This window comes from Loxodonta africana, chromosome 22 (genome assembly GCF_030014295.1).
Source record: "Loxodonta africana isolate mLoxAfr1 chromosome 22, mLoxAfr1.hap2, whole genome shotgun sequence".
NCBI classification, from domain to species: Eukaryota; Metazoa; Chordata; class Mammalia; order Proboscidea; family Elephantidae; genus Loxodonta; species Loxodonta africana.
The window spans coordinates 15,709,783-15,730,067 of NC_087363.1; the positions used below are offsets into that span (position 1 = coordinate 15,709,783).

General features: G+C 42.3%; 1 protein-coding gene and 1 non-coding gene across 15 annotated transcripts in view; both read left to right on the forward strand.

The window, feature by feature from the left end:
• The window catches only part of ARHGEF3 (Rho guanine nucleotide exchange factor 3), a 353,777-nt gene that overhangs the window by 195,437 nt on the left and 138,055 nt on the right, over window positions 1-20,285 (forward strand). The gene's annotated exons all lie outside the window — the stretch shown is intronic.
• On the forward strand, window positions 14,945-15,015 carry TRNAE-CUC (transfer RNA glutamic acid (anticodon CUC)). Its single transcript has one exon. It is a non-coding gene; the product is annotated as a tRNA-Glu (tRNA).

A 20,285-nucleotide genomic window follows, 5' to 3' on the forward strand; every position in this document is an offset into this window, starting at 1 on the left:
TTTTCGCCAGTGCCTTCGGTGCGGCTTGGGCTTCTTGCTTGAGTACCATCAGTTCTTGATCATATGGTACATCCTGAAATGGTTGAACATCGACCAGTTCTTTTTAATACAGTGACTCTGTGTATTCCCTCCATCTTCTTTTGATGCTTCCCGCATTGTTGAGGGTTTTGCCCATAGTATCCTTCAGTATTGCAACTTGAAGCTTGAATTTTTATTTCAGCTCTTTCAGCTTGAGAAATGCTAAGCATGTTCTTTATTTTTGGTTTTCTGATGCCAGGTGTTTTCATATTTCATTATTATACTTTGTGTCCTCCAGCTGTCCTTTGAAATTTTCTGTTTGGCTCTTTTACTTCATCATTTCTTCCATTTGCTTTAGCTACTCTACGTTCAAGAGCAAGTTTCAGAGTCTCTTCTGTCATCCATGTTGGTCTTTTCTTTCTTTCCAGTTTTTTTTAATGACCTGTTGCTTTCTTCACGTACGATTCCTTGAAGTCATCCCACAGCTCATCTAGTCTTCAATCATTAGTGTTCAATGTGTCAAACCTATTCTTGAGATGGTCTCTAAATTCAGGTGGGATATACTCAAGGTAATACTTTGGCTCATGTGTACTTGTTTTAATTTTCTTTGGCTTCAGCTTGAACTTGCATACGCACAATTGATGGTCTGTTCTGCATTCAGGCCCTGGCCTTGTTGTGATTGATGATATTGAGCTTCTCCATCATCTCTTTCCATGGATGTAGTCAATTTGACTCTTGTGTATTCCATCCGGCAAGGTCCATGTGTTTAGTCACTGTTTATGTTGTTGAAAAAAGGTATTTGCAGTGAAGAAGTCATTGGTCTTGCAAAATTCTATTATGTGATCTCTGGCATGGTTTCTATCACCAGGCCATGTTTTCCAACCATTGATCCTTGCCTTTGTTTCCAGCTTTTGCATTCTGATCACCAGTAATTTTCAACGCATTTCGGTTGCATGTTTGATCAATTTCAGACTGCAGAAGCTAGTGAAAATCTTCAGTTTCTTCATCTTTGGCCTTAGTGGTTGGTACATAAATTTGAATAATAGTTGTATTAACTGGTTTTCCTTGTAAGCATATGGATATTATTCTGTCATTGACAGCATTGTACTTCAGTGTAGATCTTGAAATACTCTTTTTGATGATAAATGCAACACTGTTCCTCTTCAGCTTGTCATTCTTAGCATAGTAGAACAAGTGATTGACCAGTTCACAATGGCCAATACCAGTCCATTTCAGCTCACTAAAGCCTAGGATACTGATCTTTATGCTTTCCATTTCATTTTTGACAGGTTTTAATTTCCTTAGAGTCATACTTCATGTATTCCACGTTCCAATTATTAATGTTGCCATGGTAACAGAACAAAGGCGATTGTGTTCTGGGTTTTACTTTACTCACTGAATGTTTTATTATTGAAAAGCGAAGTTTGTGGAACTTCCCTTATCAACAACAAGTTTTTTTGTATCTAGAATATTTTTTAGTTTATGGAAATTATTAGAGTCATTAATTTTCCACATGTAAAGGATCCTGAGCTGTTATGTATTCCAGTCCCTTCATTTTGCAAATGATAGAGTGGAACTCCAGGGGGATGTAGGCAGGACTTCAATCTAGCTCATTTCTAAAATCATGCCTCATCATATTTGTATTTATTTTTCAGGCAAATATATACAAGCTTTTTATCAAAGAACCACTGCTGTTGTTGTTGAGTACAGTTGAGTTAATTTTTGTCTCATAGAAACCCCATGTGACAGAGTACAACTACCTCATTGTGTTTTCTTGGCTGTAATCTTTATGAAAGCAGATCGCCAGGTCTTCTTCTCATGTAGCTTGCTGGGTGTATTCCAACCACCAACCTTTTAGTTAGCAGCCAAGTGCTTAACCATTGCACCACCAGGGCTCCTTAAGCACTAAATTCTCATAAATGAAAGAAGTGTTTGCCATTATGAATTGCAATTTTTGTTTTTGTCTTGAATGCATGGATGACCTTGCCTTCTCGTCGAGGTCATGTCAATATCAGATAATGAGTGAAGCAACTCCTCAGACAGATGCAGATGTTTCTTTTTCTGGCCATCTTATTATAGATCATGCTTTATGACAGTAAAGAGACTTTTATGGAAGAGCGCATTGTTACTACCAACAGGGCTGTGTGTAGAGATTCAGCTATGTTCAAACTCATCTCTGATTTTCTTAATACTTTTCTTGAATTCTGGCAAGAAGATTTCCAAAACCTGAGCAGAATATCCTCCAGATACTGGCACATAATATTTGTAATAATTCTAAAAGTTAGAGTACTCTAGAAGCTGTTGGAGGGACGTGAAAACTGGTGTTTTGAGGTTCTACTGGCAGTCAGAGTCATACAGAGATAACAGAATGTGTGACAGATTCGGATGTGGCCATGGGGAGTTCAGTGCCTCCTACCTTGTAGGCACTCAGTGGAGCTGAGTTCCATTGAATGGGGTAGTGAGTGGAGTCACACATAGGAAGACATTTGCCAAAAAGGCAACAATATCTAAATAAATATATGATCCTAACTAACTGTTCTGATAAATAGATAGCCTTGTGGGCTGCTCAGAGGGACTTTAGGCTTCTAAATGGTGATGTCCAGTAAGGTCACAGTCCCTTAACTAACTGACGCTGCTCCCGAGGGGTGTTTTGAGTCGGCTCTGTGTGTAGTGGAAAGTATCTGAAAAAAGGTGGGTTTTGATGGATGAGTCATAGTGGAGGATGCGAGGGCTTAGGGAAGTAATATTAGTAACTCTCAATTTTGCTTCCATTTAATAAGAAGAGAGACATTTATCAGATGTTTTTGAACAAAAAGTTGCAAGATGAAGGAACAGGAGTCTTCGGGGGTCATAGGCAAGTTTCCATTGCAGCTCAGCCCAGTACTGGGTACCCAGTGGGCTCTTGGTAAATACTTACTGGTTGATGGGTTTAACAACAACAACAGTAAAAACACACAGTGAACTTCCCTACTGTGATGTGGGATTCAGCACACATACCCCCTTTAAAGAAATGTCTCTGTGACATTAAACAAGGAGTTGTTCACACTGGTGAAATCCTCCCCGTTTGATTCAAAAGTAAGTGGCTAATAGAGCCCTTTAGGAAGTCTGAGTGATGATAACAATAAACATTCCCATTGACTTCTTCTTTTATTTTAAAGCTTCAAATGACTATTCTGAGAGGTACCTAGAAGAGAGTTTTCCTACCAGTCTCCTCTCCAGCCTCCTATTGAAGTTAGATGTAGAGATCCAATAGGAGTGGGTAAGCTCGTTCTCACAGAATTGGAATCCTCACTTGTTTTGGGAATCTGGCGATAGCACTGGACTGCAAAAAATTTTGAAGAGATCGATGCACAGTTTCAGAGGATGGACCCCCTGGAGCCCAGCCAAGACCCCATGTTAAAAATTCCTCTTACAGAGGAAACTGGAAGGGTCTTAAGATCTGGTGACGTTCCTCCAAAGAATTGTTTTCCCACCCTCCATGCTCAGCACTTGATGAAAAGTGAATTCTGACTGGAAAGTCCACACTAGTTGATGCTATAATTGGTGTCTTTTTTTTTTTTCTCCCCACTACTCCACCCAATCCACTGGCAGAACCCCAGCTTCCTGGCGTGACAGAAGGCAAACTATTCCAGGGAAAAAAAAAAAGCGACGTATAATTTTTAAAACAGTGTGCAAAGTGGAGACCTTTCGCAGCAGCCACCTACAAATCTTTTCTTGCATCAGAGGATGCGAGTGGGATGGCTAGGCGGTGGGATGGCTAGGCGGAGATTGCTTCCCCCACACACTCTTCTAGTTTAGAGTCTAAGTGGGGAGGGATGCCTGCATGTAGAGCTGGGCATTGGAGAGGCCCCAGAAAAGGCCCTGGGCGGGAGAGCCAGGTGTACAGAGGGCTGCCCCGCTGGAGGGTGCTGCTCAGAGACAAAATATTCTTTCTTGAAAAACACATTCTGAGGGTGGACATAAAATAGTTTCCAGTAATAAAAATAATGTAAAAGATGAAAAGGAGGACTATATGTTCCTCATAGACAATTTGGAAAATGTGAACAATAGATAATTCATCAGTAATCCCACCTCAAAGCAGTAGCTACATTTTGATGTATTTCCTTCCTGTCATCACACACACACTCACTTTAGAGCTTCTTTCTTTGTGAAGTATTTCAGATGTACAGAATGGCTAAAACCCCTTGTATAAACTGAAAAAAGAAGGCTTTAACAGTAGAGGCAGAGGCCTTTGCAAACCTCTTGCCTCTGCTGAGTTTGATATTTTTTGCTTCCTTGCCTGTCTGTAGACTTGCTACGTATATGTATCCTGTATAGCTTATGTAAGGCACCCTGGTGATGCAAGGATTAAGCACGTGGCAGCTAGCCCAGTGGTTGGTGGTTCAAACCCACCCTGCGGCTCCATAAGAGAAAGACCTGGTGATCTGCTCCCCAAAAGATTACAGCCTAGAAAATCCTGTAGGGTAGTTCTACTCTGTCACATGGAGTCACCATGAGTCAAAAATCGACTCCACGGCAACAGTGATATAGCATAATGTATTTTTAACCAGCTTTTAAAGTTTATATAAGCACACACAGTTCTTTTTTTTTTAGTTTGGGATAATAACACATATTAATTTATCCCTGCATGTTTCTCTTACTATATTGAGACCATTTCACCATATCCAGGAGTATTGTTCAAGAGCATTAATTTTTTTTTTTCCCCGTAAAATACGTGTTTTATTAAATCCAAAGACTGGCAAATCAGGAGGCGCCAAAATGGAAGTTCAGGATGGCGTTCGGAAGAAAGCGCATAAGCACGTGTCTTTTATACTCAGTTCTGCAGAGCATTGTGCAGAGTTGGGAAGAGTACAGGGATATATCTGATTGGTTGACATTCAACACAAGAGCATTATTTTTATTAACTATAGAGTACTTTATGAAATGGATTACCAAGTTTATTTAACCAGTACTTTATTAGCTATTTAGATAAGTGCCAACTTTTCACTATCATAAATAACACTGATGGACATCCAAGAATATCTTTGTGTAACCTCTTTTATGGGTAAGATAAAGTCCAAGAAATGAAATTCCTGGCTAAAAGGGTGTGAGTGTTTTTTAAACCTGTGAGCCAGTTTATATGCCTCTGGGAGTGAAAGGTAGAAATGAAACTCAGGGAAGTTGGTGTCTTGTCTGAAACCGCCCAGGAGTTGGAGGTTGTCTTCAGGTTTCTCTAGCCCATCTCTCTTTCCACTACACTGCAGGTCCCTGGCTAAGTCTGTGATGTGATGGATGCCTTCCACTCCCCACTGTAGGAGGAGCCCCACTCCTGTGTGGCTCCCGGTCAGTGTCTGTCCAGTCCCCTCTGTCTGGATGTCCCCATCTTCCTCGCCTTTCCTGAGGAAGGTATGGACTAGACTCCTGCCTCCCACTACTCCATCAGAGCCAGCCAGGCTCCTCTTCTGGCCACTGGGTGTGATGCTGGTGGCGTGGCCTCCCTTCCGTGCTGGTGGGGTTCCCCACGGGAGCAGGTGGCTGGACCATGATGGGTGTGGGACAGGATCAAGTCCACATCCTTCCTGCATTGGGTTTGCCGTTTTGCAGCCAGCAGGATGAGCTCTATTTAAAGCCCCTGGCGAGGCATACTTGAGAAGAACTTACTGCTGGCTCTTGATGCTTTTGAGACCCACGTGTTGGTGATCTGACCACCTCTTCTGTCTCCTCTGCAAAGTCCACCCAGATTCCCAACAGGCACAGACTCCATTGCGCCCATTCTCTCTCCTCTTAATGAGACAAATCACGGAAGAGCTGAGCCTATTCTGCAAAGAGTGGAGTAGCCTTTCCTGGAGCTTACTTCTGTGAGTGCAAATCTTCATTGCTGCTTAGCTCTGTTCAGTGTCTCAGTGGCCTCTTTGCTGGCCTCTCAGCCTTCTTGCAGACTGTCCTCTACACAGCAGCCAGAGTCATCTTTTTAAAATACAAATCTTGCCTGCCTGTGTCCAGGGCCCCAGAGTCCTTGCAGTGCTTACACAGCCTTGTTCAGTCTGGCCACTGCCCATCCTCTCACCACCATTGGGCATGACACTGTTGGCAAGGCTTCCTTTCCGTGCTGCTGGGGCCTCCCCATGGGAGCAGGTGGCTGGACCCTGAGGGGTGAATGGCTCCCTTTTACTTTTTATACACCCAGGCCAACCACATTGGTTTTCTTTCAGTTTCTCAAACCATGTTCCATGTTGCCACTGGGCCTGTGTGTTCTAGTCCCCTCGTCTAGAGTGCCCTTCTCCAGACTCTTCACCTGCCTCCTGTCTGCTTATCCCTCATAGCTCAGCGCGCTCTAAGGGGCTCCCAGAACTCCCAGGACTCTGTCATATCCTGCCTTCCAGCCATGCCTCCCACTGCATTCTGCCCTGTGTGTGCATACCCACACCCACACCCCCACACCCACCCACACACGTATAACTCTGTTCTAGCCTTTACCACACAGCATTACGATGCCTGCCTCCTCATAGGTCTCCCCAGCCAGGCTGTGAGTTCCTCATGGGGGGGTGAGGGGAAGGTTATGTTTCACCCTTGTTGCATCCCCAGCCCCTGGCACAGAGCTTGGCAATAGTAGTGGGTACTCAATAAGCATTAAATGTGGGTGGGCTTGAAGTCCTTTCTTTCATACGACTGAGAGAAGGGGACAGATAAATGTTAGAAAGTCAGTGGCACATCAACAAAAAGGGAAGCGAGTCTAAAAATCCAAGGCAGAAGAGGACATGAACATATTTACCCCAGGTGTGCAATGGCAGGCCATCATTTGGACTCTGATCACTCAGGGCACAGCAAAGTGTTCTTGGATTTATACAGTATATGGTATAGTCATGATCTGTTTACACATTCACCAATAGACTGTGAGCTCCTTCAAAGCAAATGGTATGGGTCATACCAAACCAAAAACCAAACCCACTGCTTACGAGTCAGTTCTGACTGATAGTGACCCTATAGGACAGAGTACAACTGCCCCACAGAGTTTCCAAGGAGCAGCTGGTGGATTCAAACTGCTGACCTTTTGGTTAGCATTTGTAGCTCTTAACCACTGCACCACTAGAGCTCCATGGCTCGTAGGTGCTCCATAAATATGTCTGAGACAAGTGAATGATTGAATGAATGAATGAAGTCTCCGACTGAGTTACTTAGATGGGTATTTCTAAGATGCTTAGTCTTATTTTTATTAGCATGGGTTTACTGGGGGTAAATGTTAATTAGAGTTTCAGGGAAGGAAGGAGGATAATGCTCAGGCCCTTTGTTATGTAACAGAGCTATGGGAGGCCCGTTAGATATGTAGTGACAAGAGCAGCTACTCTTAACTGAGTGCATATGGACTCGTGAGGGGCACTGTGCTGTTAGACACTTCACCATTTAATCCTCACATCATGCCCACCTAGAGACTAGGCAACTGGTATGCATAAAACGTATTAACTAGCCAGCAAGTGACTCAGCTTTGGGTTCCCAGGCCTGTCCTCCCAATCACTGTGCTCATTATACCTGTTGCCATCGAGTTGATTCTGTCTCATAGTGACCCTATAGGACAGAGTAGAACTGCCCCATAGGGTTTCCAAGGATCGCCTGGTGGATTCACACTGCCAACCTTTTGGTTAGCACCCAAGCACCTTACTGCTGCGCCAGCAGCGCAGTTATTATTTTATGTGTAACTAGCAGAACATAGAATGCTAGTATGCATTAATCATTCACATGCTATGTGCTTTCCAAATGTCTCATTTAATTCTAACTATGATCTTGTGACTGTGGCGGGTGGAGTGGGTATCATTTCCTTTGCGCAGATCGGGAAACTGAGGCCCATAGAAATAATCGACTTGCTCAAAGTCACAGCTAACTGTCAATTCAAGCCCAGGATAGCTTGATTACACAGCTACTCCACAGTGCCACTGGGACAGGAAAGAAAGGAGAAGAAAGTATTTGGGGCCGTGGCTTCTGGTGGTCCTTGGCAAACAGGACGTTAAGCTGGTCTTATTGGCAAATCAGCTTTGAGGCTTATAACAGACATCCTCAAATTTCCAAACCTGTGTATCCTAATTACTGTTACACGGATGCTTAAAGCCTAAGAATTGATACAGAAGGGGATGGCGGTGGCAGAGAGTGGAGCGGGGAGCTTTTCTGTCTTGACTAAGCTGAATGACATTTCATTGCTAGGCTATGTTAAACCAGACACGGAATAGCAGCAGGATTATTCTATCTCTGCTCAGCAGAGTCCAGATAATTAAAAAGATACCATTTCTGTGGTTTTGTTTCTCTTGGTCTACTCCGGAATTTGCTAGCTGGGGAGATTAGCCTTGCCCTGGCCAGCATCAGGCCTTGATGAATTACGTGGGAGATTTTAATATGTTCTTATCGAGTGGGAGACCAGGCCTGGAGCCGAGATTGGGTCTTCATTAGTGATGCTTTTATTTAGCCTGTTGACATTCTTTTCCCTTTGGATTTACAGTCAGCTTCTCTTGTCTGTGAAATCATTTGGGCCCAAAGTGGTGGAGACCCATGATGAGTCCAAAGGGTGTTCTGATGCTTCCATTTCTGACAGTAGAGTTGCTCACTGTTGACATAGCCTAATTGCCGTTGGTCTAATTGATCAGGTGGTGGATTGTAATAATCGCCATGTGGTCTAACTGGTCAAGTGGTAGATTGTAATAATCGCCGTGTGGTCTAACTGGTCAGGCGGTAGATTGTAATAATCGCCGTGTGGTCTAACTGGTCAAGTGGTAGATTGTAATAATCGCCGTGTGGTCTAACTGGTCAAGCGGTAGATTGTAATAATCGCCGTGTGGTCTAACTGGTCAAGCGGTAGATTGTAATAATCGCCGTGTGGTCTAACTGGTCAAGCGGTAGATTGTAATAATCGCCGTGTGGTCTAACTGGTCAAGCGGTAGATTGTAATAATCGCCGTGTGGTAGATTGTAATAATCGCCGTGTGGTCTAACTGGTCAGGCGGTGGATTGTAATAATCGCCGTGTGGTCTAACTGGTCAGGCGGTGGATTGTAATAATCGCCGTGTGGTCTAACTGGTCAGGCGGTGGATTGTAATAATCGCCGTGTGGTCTAACTGGTCAGGCGGTAGATTGTAATAATCGCCGTGTGGTCTAACTGGTCAAGTGGTAGATTGTAATAATCGCCGTGTGGTCTAACTGGTCAAGCGGTAGATTGTAATAATCGCCGTGTGGTCTAACTGGTCAAGTGGTAGATTGTAATAATCGCCGTGTGGTCTAACTGGTCAGGCGGTGGATTGTAATAATCGCCGTGTGGTCTAACTGGTCAGGCGGTAGATTGTAATAATCGCCGTGTGGTCTAACTGGTCAAGTGGTAGATTGTAATAATCGCCGTGTGGTCTAACTGGTCAGGCGGTGGATTGTAATAATCGCCGTGTGGTCTAACTGGTCAGGCGGTAGATTGTAATAATCGCCGTGTGGTCTAACTGGTCAAGTGGTAGATTGTAATAATTGCCGTGTGGTCTAACTGGTCAGGCGGTGGATTGTAATAGTCGCCGTGTGGTCTAACTGGTCAGGCGGTGGATTGTAAAAATCGCCGTGTGGTCTAACTGGTCAGGTGGTGGATTGTAATAATCACTGTGATCTTCTCTCTTTGATCCACCTCTTGAAAAGCACAGCGACAAAGGCATTGCCAGGAGCTCCCCCACGTAACTCTCAGAAGCTGATGATGTAACAATGTGTAGACCAGCGTGTCTAGCTTTTACGGCTCCCCTTCAAAGTGCCGTGGATGGTGCCCACGTGAAATGAGGGCTCCTGTGCTCCAGGAACACCCATTTGTTTGAATTTGTCACCAGAATTACAAACTGGGAACTTAGAAACCAAAACATTACTCTGTGCCTCAGTTTCCTTCCCTGTAAAATGGAAGTCATAACGCTACCACACCCTAAAGTTGTAAGGGTTAAAATGAGTTAATCCATGTGAAGCCTTTAGTACCTGGCCCCTTGTAAACACAAAAAATATTATCTATAGTTACTGTTGATTTTATAATATAAAATTGAGTTTCTGGTTAAATTTGAAGATCTTTTTTTGTTGGTACAATGCTCCTTAAGTAGGACTGATTGCAAAAAATTTTTTAAACAGTATATGAAGACTATATATAAAGGATGTTTATTACAATGTTGTTTATAGGAACCAGAAGCTGGAAATGGCATGATGTCCATTAGTAGGGATTTGATTGAATTATGATAGAACCATACAATGAGCTGCTCTGTAGGTTTAATAAAATGAGGTAGGATTATATAGACACTTATATGACATGATGGAAGTATAAAATGCAACTATAGAACACAAAATGTATGTTATGCTCCTGATATATATTTGCCCATGTAAAGGAAGAAGCATGGAAGATTACATACTGTAGTGGGGATGGTGGTACGTTGGGAGAATGGAATTGGCAGAGGCAGGGGATTAAGATTGACATCTTAACCTTTGGCATATGAACACCTCACCCTACAGAAAACGGTTTTTATGTGCTTAAAATAAAATACATAGAAGAATTACACGAAAACCAGTTGTAATAAATTATAGCTATCAAAGTATTTGAAAAGTAAGTATGTGATGAGAGTGACATGTGTGCTTCCTTAATGAATGCATTCAGTAATAAGATCTGACAGCAAGTCTAATAACTGAAATGGCTTCCATGAGATGGTAAGAGTAAGTGATACTTTGAAATACCCGCAGCAAAACTACACTGTGGTTTGAAAATACAGCGATTTCCACGTTGGCAGAGTCACATGTCTGCTACTGCTCCTGTGATTTGTGGCCTTCATTCATACTGGAAGGAAATGCTAAATTTCAGGTGTCAGTGAAAATGATTTTTTTTTTTTTCTATCCAAGTTTGCAGATGCCCTGAATCTTTATCTGTAGACTCTTGGAGAAGGAGGGGGGTCTGAGGAGTCGAGATTAAGAAACCCTGCTTAAGACACCCAATCTGTTATGATGTGTGTATTCCTTTTGTAATTCAAAGGAATGAGATAAAAAGATACAACAAATATGTACAATTGATTTTGACCTGTTGATATTTGAGATTTTTAGTGTTTTAAAGGAGAGAAGGTAAAACGTTTTGTAAAAGTGAGAGGCATACAAACACATGAGCAAAAGAAGACAAGTTAGATAACAGGGAGCTCCTAAAAATTAAATACAGGCTTTCCCTGGATTACGAACAAATTCCATTCCTAAATCTGTCTTTAAGTCGAATTTGTATGTAAATCGGAACAATTAGGTATAATTTGTATCCAACGTCAGTTAGTCAAATATTTGTCTTATATCTTCTGTACGTAAAAGGCGTTAAAGAAACACTTCCAGATACAGTAAAACACCTTTAACAGAATAATGCAGTGATAATAGTACTGTTTGGATGCATGTGGTAAAGTAGCGCCCATTTGTTATTAGGGCGCATTGTAAGTACCTCATATTTTTAATATAGTCTTTACGGGGGTTGATTCATAACTATGGGTTGTATGTAAGTCAGTTGTTTGTAACACACGGACTACCTGTACTTACGCTCATCAAAAAACTATCAAAAGAGTAAAAAGAGAATCTACAGATTGGGAAAAAAATCTTTGAGAATGATTTATCTGAGAAGGGTCTAGTCTCTAAAATATATAGAAAACTTCAACAAGTCAACAACAAAAAGATAAACTAATTAAAAAATGGGCAAAGGTCATGAAGAGACACTTCACCAAAGAGGACATCCAGCCAGCCAACAAACATATGAAGAGTTGCTTGTGGAATTCTAAATTAATACAACCACTATGGAAAATGATATGGTGCTTTCAAAAAGCTAGAAGTAGAAATACCCTATGATCCAGCAATCCCACTCGAAGGTATATACCCTAGAGAACTAAAACTGCCAACACAAACAGATATATACACGCCTATATTCGTTGCACCATTATTTGCAATAGCAAAAAGAGGGACACAACCTCACTGCCCATCCACAGATGAATGGAGAAACACACTGGTACATATACACAATGGAATACTGTGCATGTACTGTAACAACGGATCAATCTGGAGGACATTACACTGAGTGAAATAAGTCAATCACAAAAGGACAAATACTGTATGATCTCATTCTTATAAGAAGACAAGAATAGATAGACCTACAGGAAGCAACATTCTTTACTGGTTACAAGGAGTGGAAGGGGTAGGGAGGGGAAATTGCTTTCTAGATAGACACTTGTTAGTTTGGTTGATGGGTAAGGCAATACCAATAAGGGTGACATCTGCACAACTTGACCAAGGTAAAAGATGACACTAACAAGTACACAAGAATAAGGGGTGATTTTGGTAAAAGCCACAACATATACAATTTTGCAACAGTATTAACAACCAGTAATATATGCATGTGGTTACATAGGCAGATGTGTATGTTTATATATGTATAAAAAAAACCAAACCCAGTGCCGTCGAGTCGATTCCGACTCATAGCAACCCTACAGGACAGAGTAGAACCGGCCCATAGAGTTTCCAAGGAGCGCCTCGTGGATTCGAACTGCCAACGCTTTGGTTAGCAGCCGTAGCACTTAACCACTACACCACCAGGGTTTCCTTATATATGTACAGGTAAAAAAAAAAAAACAAAAAAAACCTGCTGCTATCAAGTTGATTCTGACTCATAGCAACCCTAAAGGGCAGAGTAGAACCACCCCTTACGGTTTCCAAGGGGCACCTGGTAGATTTGAACTGCCGACCTTTTGGTTAGCAGGCATAGCTCTTAATCACTATACTACCAGGGTTTCTATGTATGGGTAAGCACGTGTGAAAAAGAGGAAGACCCTTCATGAAGGGGATTGACACGGTGGCTGCAACAATGGGCTCGAGCATGACAACGATTGTGAGGATGGTGCAGGACCGGACAGTGTTTTGTTCAGTTGTGCATAGGATTGCTATGAGTCGGAATCAACTCAACAGCACCTAACAACAACAACATAATTTTGCCTTTTCCAGAATGTCATATGGTTGGAATCATTAGGTGTGTAGCTTTTTCAGAGCAGCTTCTTTCTCTTAACAATATGCATTTTTCTTCCATGTCTTTTTGTGGCTTAATAGCTCATTTCTTTTCATCAATGAATAATATTTCATTGTATGGATGTACCTGCTTTGTTTATCTTATTAATTTATTGAAGGACATGTCTCAAGAATGCCCTTTGGAGTTCAGCTCTACTCTGCAAAGCATGGAATCCCTATAAGTTGGAACGGACTCAAGGGGAGTGGGCTATCTTTGCATAAAACAGATGGGCCATAGTTGGGTTTAACATGATTCCCCACTGAGGGGCATTTTTGTTGTTTCCAGTGTTTCCCAGGTATAAACATGACCATCCTCCTGCTCCAGAGCAAGTAGTAAAGTAGATACAAAAAAGTGTCTGAGGACACTTTGTATAGTAATGTTAGTTTTAATTGTATTAAATTGCCATTTTTTATAGTTCAGATTCTTGTGCTACTCGCACTGCTTCCGTTCATGGACATCAAAGAAAAGCGAGCAAACAAAAAACCAAACTGTTACCAAATGCAGGTCTGAGCAAGCTGTGAAAATCAGTGGGGAGGGAGACTTATTTTGTCTCTGTGACATATGTTTCATTTAAATAGTGGAGTCTGCAAATTTTAAACTTATACACACAAAAAATTCCTTCTGTGTCATCCCTGGTTAAAACAAACAAAAAAACAGTAGAAATTGTACTTGTGAATTTAAAGACTAAGTTTATTATCTTAACAAAGTTTACATCTCAATTGCCTCTAAAATCTTTACAATTTGTCATTAATATTATTTTAGTTGAACTTATTTGTAGTAAAAAGTCATTAGAAAATCATTGTCCACAAATATTTTTATGATTTGTTCTAAAATGTACCCTGAGTCTCTACACCTGAAAATTATGTAAATAACTAAGCTAGGAAGTTTGGCCTGGGCCTCCATCTGCAGATAATTGCGTTTTTTCCCTAATGACTTATGTAGTTGCGTCAAACCTCATCTTTGATCTGGCTATCTGTTCCTGGTTTCCATAGCAGAAGCTGTTTTGTTTTTTTTTTTTTTTTCTTACTTTTCTCAGTTGTGTCTGATACCTGTTCTCCATGAAGAAAGGAATGATCTGTTGGCTTTTTCCTCTGTTATTTACTGTGCACAAAATTTTTACATTACTTGATTAACTCTTAAATTCTTGGGGGAACTTCTGAGATATGTTAAAGAAATGACATTGCCCAGAAGAATTCTCAGGGTATGTGATCTTCTTCTACCCTGCTGTGGAACTTTCGCTGTCCTAGGCGGATCACTTGATGGAGAAGTGACCCGCTCTGAGCAGGTAATTTCTCTGTAGGCAATGTTCATGCCTAGCATTGAAGGTGAACGTGGATTGGGTTCACTCCTTAGAAGTCTGGCAGGGGAGCAGAGGGTGTTTACTGTGGTTCTTTGCTGAACAGGCCGTGATGACCTTTTTTTCCCTATAGTTCTGCACATGATTTTTTTTTTCACTCCCTACACACCTCAAAATATCAATTTCTAAAATTGTCATCTTCTACTGAACACTAAAATCAGTAAATCTGAAGTGTTTTCTTTGTCTTTATTTGGCAGAGGAAAGTGATACTTTTGCCAACCAAGACTATATAAACTCTATTCAAGGAAATATTTATTACTATAGAGTTAATTAGTTGATTGGTTCATTGTTTAGAACGTTCATTAAATTATTTGTGGGCTAATTCAATCAACCAGTATTTATTGAGCTCCACCCTTTCAGGCACAGGACATTGAAAGAAGCTAAATTTAGGTTTCATTAATCTGCAGACCAGTGGAGATTGGTCTTGATTCTGTTACAAGTTAACCAAGCACAGCAAAGATACATCTGCACTGTAAAAAAGATACATCTGCACTGTAGAGAAAGTTAATTTTCTCCTTTTTATAATGGGATGGAGGAGCCTTGGTGGTTCAGTGGTAGAATTCTTGCCTCTCATGCACAAGACCTGGGTTCGATTCCCAGCCAGTGCACCTCGGGTGCAGCTACCACCCATCTGTTGGTGGAGACTTGCATGTTGCTCTGGTGCTGAACAGGTTTCAGTGGAGCTTCCAGACGAAGATGGACGAGGAGGAAAGGTCTGATCTACTTCCAAAAAAATCAGCCAGTGAAAACCTTATGGTTTACAACAGTCTTATCTGTAAGTGATCATGGGGGTGGCACAGGACCTGGCAGCATTTTGTCCCACTGTGCTTGGGGTCACCATGAGTCAGGAGCCAACCCGATGGCAGCTAACAACAAAAACATAAGGGGATAATTCTAGATTGTTGGTTAGTTTTGAAAGAAAGACTTTTGCAATTGATTCTGCTGCTAACATTTTTCTCCCTTAGAGTATCGTTGAGACTTACTTCTTTGCTTCTAGCTGGTCAGCCCAAAAGTTTAATTGGGGAAGTATTTCAATTTATTTCATGCAACAGTCAGCTTCAACAACCTGTACTCTGTGGTGAGCTTTGCATCTGTGTTCTCCTTACAGGTAGGCATAGTCTCTGTGAGCACTGAGTTTCAGAGCGAGAGCTCAGAATCTCTAGCCTGGAAGAGACTACAGGATTATCTAGTAGAATCATTTCATTTTAGCAATGTGGCAATTGAGCTGAGACAAGTCAAGTATTCTGCTCAAAGTGAGCAAACAGGCAGAGAACATAGGTCTTGGGACTTGTGATCTGTACTGTACGTTAAGTCCAGGAGAAGGTAGAAGCTAAGAGCTCTGGTTTTGGCATTTTGAATTCTGGCCTCACTACTTTCCAGCTGTGTGATCTGGACATCTTATTTAACCTCTGTGTTGCCATTTTGTTGGCTGGAAGATCTGTAAGGATTCAATGAGGAGTCCTGGTGGTACAGTGGTTAAAGTACTTGGCTGCCAACCAGAAGATCAGTGGTTCGAACCACCAGCGACTCCAAGGGAGAAAGATGTGGCAGTCTATTTCCACAAAGATTTACAGTCTTGGAAACCCTATGGGCAGTTCTGCTCTGTCCTACAGGATCACTATGAGTCAGAATCCACTCATTGGCAATGGTTTTGTTTTTTTTTTTGTTTGTTTTTTTTTTTTTGAGGATTCAGTGAGATAATGCAAGCAGGGGCACAGCACCTAGCACAAGTTAAGTGCTCAATTAGTGTTCATGCCAATGTATGGTAATAATACAGGAGTGTGAAATAGGAGGACGTATATAAGATATTTTTTTATATAAGATATTGTCTGTATTAGGCATTACTGTCTCCCTGGTGCCCTGGGAAGAGCTTGGTATGTGCTGAGCTCTCAAAGTTTGTTGAGTGAATCCCCCCCACCCCAAATGTGTGCTTGGTAACTCTGACGAAGGAAAAATGATACCAGGAGGGGGAACATAAAGATGACGTGGAGTACTGTGCATTTTTAGGGGAAACAAGATTGTTTTTAAAGGAGCCATTTCTATAAATAATCATTAATAGGAGCATTTAGCAAAATGTCTCAGCTGTTGATTTCATTCTGCACAGCTTCCTTCAGACCCAGCAGTTGATGGGTGGGTGAGTGGTTGATAACACTACTGATCAGCTGGAATCACACCTTTATCACCTTCTCCAGCCTGACTGTCTGCCCCAGGCCCCTATCATCTTGCTAATGGCTCTGTGACTCCAGAGGCCTCCTAGCTGGCTCCCTGCCTCTGCCCTTGACTGTCTGTTGTCCATTGTCAACACAGCAGCCAGAAGGTTCCATTTAAGACTCCCATGCGGTTTCTCCCGTGGTACCCATCTTGCTCAGTGCACTGCCCACTCCTCCCAGTGGCCCTCGAGGCCCAGCATGATCCGACCTCAGTGCTACTCTTCACATGCACTCTCCCCTTAGCCCTATGCTCCCACCATACTTTTCATTCTATTACACTCATACCCCAGGGCCTTTGCACTTTCTATTTCCACATGGAAAGCTTTCCTTTAGATACCCATGTGACTGACTTCTTCATTTTCTTTCAAATGTTCTTCTTAGGCAGTCTTTTTCTGTCCCTTGCAAAATAGCATTTCCATTCCCACCAACTCACCCCACCTCAGCACTTCCTAACCCTACTTAGCCAGCTTCATTTTTTTTCTTCATCATATCTGTGATCACCTGCCACATTAAAAAAAAAAAATTTTTTTATTGGATTAGTATCTGACTCTCCACTTTCATTTTGTTTTCTGCCACTTTCCCAACATCTGGTACCATGCCTGGCACACACAGTGCATCCCATAATCATTCCTTAGATAAATCAATGAGTGGCCACTTCATTGTTCACAGGTTTCCTGCTGTCTTTGCAAGGTCACTGTAAACATGAACTGCATTTTTCTTGGCAAACTTTTAAGAATGTTTGTCTTTCTCTGTACACGTATTTCCATCCTTTCACTTTTGAAGAAAACTGATACAACAAGAGGCAATACCAAGGTCTACCTGAAGAGACCTTCCGCTAGTCAAAGCAAGGTAAACAAACATAGTGCCAGGCTTTTACGAGCTAATAAAATAAATCAGTATATAGATAAGAGGATGTAAGCAATGTGAAATGTGCACGAGATTCCATACAGATGTGGGGTTGTTAATGTCACTGCTTTCAGCCTGTCTCAGCCGGTGCTGTAGGAATCTCTCAGGATAGAGGTAAGGATGGAAATTTTCTGTTACAATGAAAAACATTCTCCTTTTTCAAGTCTCAATTCCTTTCCATTTGACTGGTATTTACTAAGTGCAGAACACTTCCTGGTGCCTGCGTGTGGTTATAAAACAAAAGAAGTGCCTATGGAGTTGTCTAGAATGAAGGAGGCGCCTATGGAGTTGTCTAGAATGAAAGAAGTTCCTGTGGAGTTGTCTAGAATGAAAGAAGTGCCCATGGAGTTGTCTAGAACGAAGGAGGTGCCCGTGGAGTTGTCTAGAACGAAGGAGGTGCCCGTGGAGTTGTCTAGAATGAAGGAGGTGCCCGTGGAGTTGTCTAGAATGAAGGAAGTGCCTATGGAGTTGTCTAGAATGAAGGAAGTGCCTGTGAAGTTGTCTAGAATGAAGGAAGTGCCTGTGGAGTTGTCTAGAATGAAGGAGGCGCCTATGGAGTTGTCTAGAATGAAAGAAGTTCCTGTGGAGTTGTCTAGAATGAAAGAAGTGCCCGTGGAGTTGTCTAGAACGAAGGAGGTGCCCGTGGAGTTGTCTAGAACGAAGGAGGTGCCCGTGGAGTTGTCTAGAATGAAGGAGGTGCCCGTGGAGTTGTCTAGAATGAAGGAAGTGCCTATGGAGTTGTCTAGAATGAAGGAAGTGCCTGTGAAGTTGTCTAGAATGAAGGAAGTGCCTGTGGAGTTGTCTAGAATGAAGGAGGCGCCTATGGAGTTGTCTAGAATGAAAGAAGTTCCTGTGGAGTTGTCTAGAATGAAAGAAGTGCCCGTGGAGTTGTCTAGAACGAAGGAGGTGCCCGTGGAGTTGTCTAGAACGAAGGAGGTGCCCGTGGAGTTGTCTAGAATGAAGGAGGTGCCCGTGGAGTTGTCTAGAATGAAGGAAGTGCCTATGGAGTTGTCTAGAATGAAGGAAGTGCCTGTGAAGTTGTCTAGAATGAAGGAAGTGCCTGTGGAGTTGTCTAGAATGAAGGAGGCGCCTATGGAGTTGTCTAGAATGAAAGAAGTTCCTGTGGAGTTGTCTAGAATGAAAGAAGTGCCCGTGGAGTTGTCTAGAACGAAGGAGGTGCCTGTGGAGTTGTCTAGAATGAAGGAGGTGCCCGTGGAGTTGTCAAGAATGAAGGAGGTGCCCGTGGAGTTGTCAAGAATGAAGGGAGTGCCCGTGGAGCTGTCTAGAATGAAAGAAGTGCCCGTGGAGTTGTCTAGAATGAAGGAGGTGCCCGTAGAGTTGTCTAGAATGAAGGAAGTGCCCGTGGAGTTGTCTGAAATGAAGGAAGTGCCCATGGAGTTGTCTAGAATGAAGGAGGTGCCCGTGGAGTTGTCTAGAATGAAGGAAGTGCCCGTGGAGTTGTCTGAAATGAAGGAAGTGCCCATGGAGTTGTCTAGAATGAAGGAGGTGCCTGTGGAGTTGTCTAGAATGAAGGAAGTGCCATGAAGCTGTCAGTGCCCACTCATCTCTTGTTTACCCAAGTAATGGAAGGGACATTCTAGGTCATTTTAAAGCAGTGTACTACCAGTATGGTTTGTATGTCACCATGGGATGTGCTCTGGCACTTACATGTAAGTGTGAGTGTGCCTTGTATTCTTGAGCATTTTCAATAGTGCCGCGAAAATAAGGGATTCACTTTGGAGAGACCAGCTTTGTGAGACCTAGAAATGTGCCAGGCTCTGCCAGCCTGACCTGGGTGGAATTCATCCCCATTCCCCTTTCAGGGTGAATGGAGCAACCACACCTGGCACCTGCCACACAGAGTGTTTAGTTTATTTGGAGAAGGTAAAGGAGGTTTTGTTTGAAATACGTTTTACTGGCTATAAGCTTCAGAGAGTAGAAAACTAAAAATAATAGGTGCTGAATAGACCGCCAAAATGGACCTACTCAGCTTAATCATGCTTATAACTTAAGAGAAAGATAGGTGTGTTTTTGATTTGCAGATAATTGAACGGTAGATGACTCATCTACAGCTAACAGAGGCATCCACACTGTGAACAATGTATCCAAGCTCACAGAGCCCCCCTCACCAGCCATCTGCCTAAATGCCATTGGAACCACAGGAGTGGACTAACTCGCATAGAGAAGATAAAAAGGAAAAAACTGTCTTCTTAACATGGTTTGGGTACAGGTAGTTTCCCCAAATTTGAACATAACGTTTAGCTGAAAAAACCTTGGCTTTAAAAAATTGTAAAGTGTTTTTCTTTGTTGTCAATATTTCATGTTGCTTTGCCTTCATGTAGAAAAAGGAGACTGGTTGTAATTATGATTTTGAAGGGCATTGTTAATAGCTGTTGAGGCTCACTGCGTTTTGCTGCACTGTCTTTGCCGAAGCAGAATCATCCTGCCGCTTTCCAGCTGATCCAGGCACTGCTATATCATGTTCTCTGCCCAGATTGCTGTTCTATTTAAGTTTTGCTGTGTTTCTCAGTGATGGCCTCTGTCTGTAATACAACTAGCAATTGAACCTGAAATTTAATTTCAATTATTGTCAGATTGCGGAAATAGGCCTGCCGTGGGCTTGCCGTCACTGCGGGGAAGTGGAGGAGTGTCTGAAATGAGAAATGAGCCTGCTGCTGGCAACAGTCATGAAGAATGTGTCTGAAAACAGGGATGGTATGAAGAGGGGGTTATCTCTGTGGGTTGTGTAATGAAGACTTGAT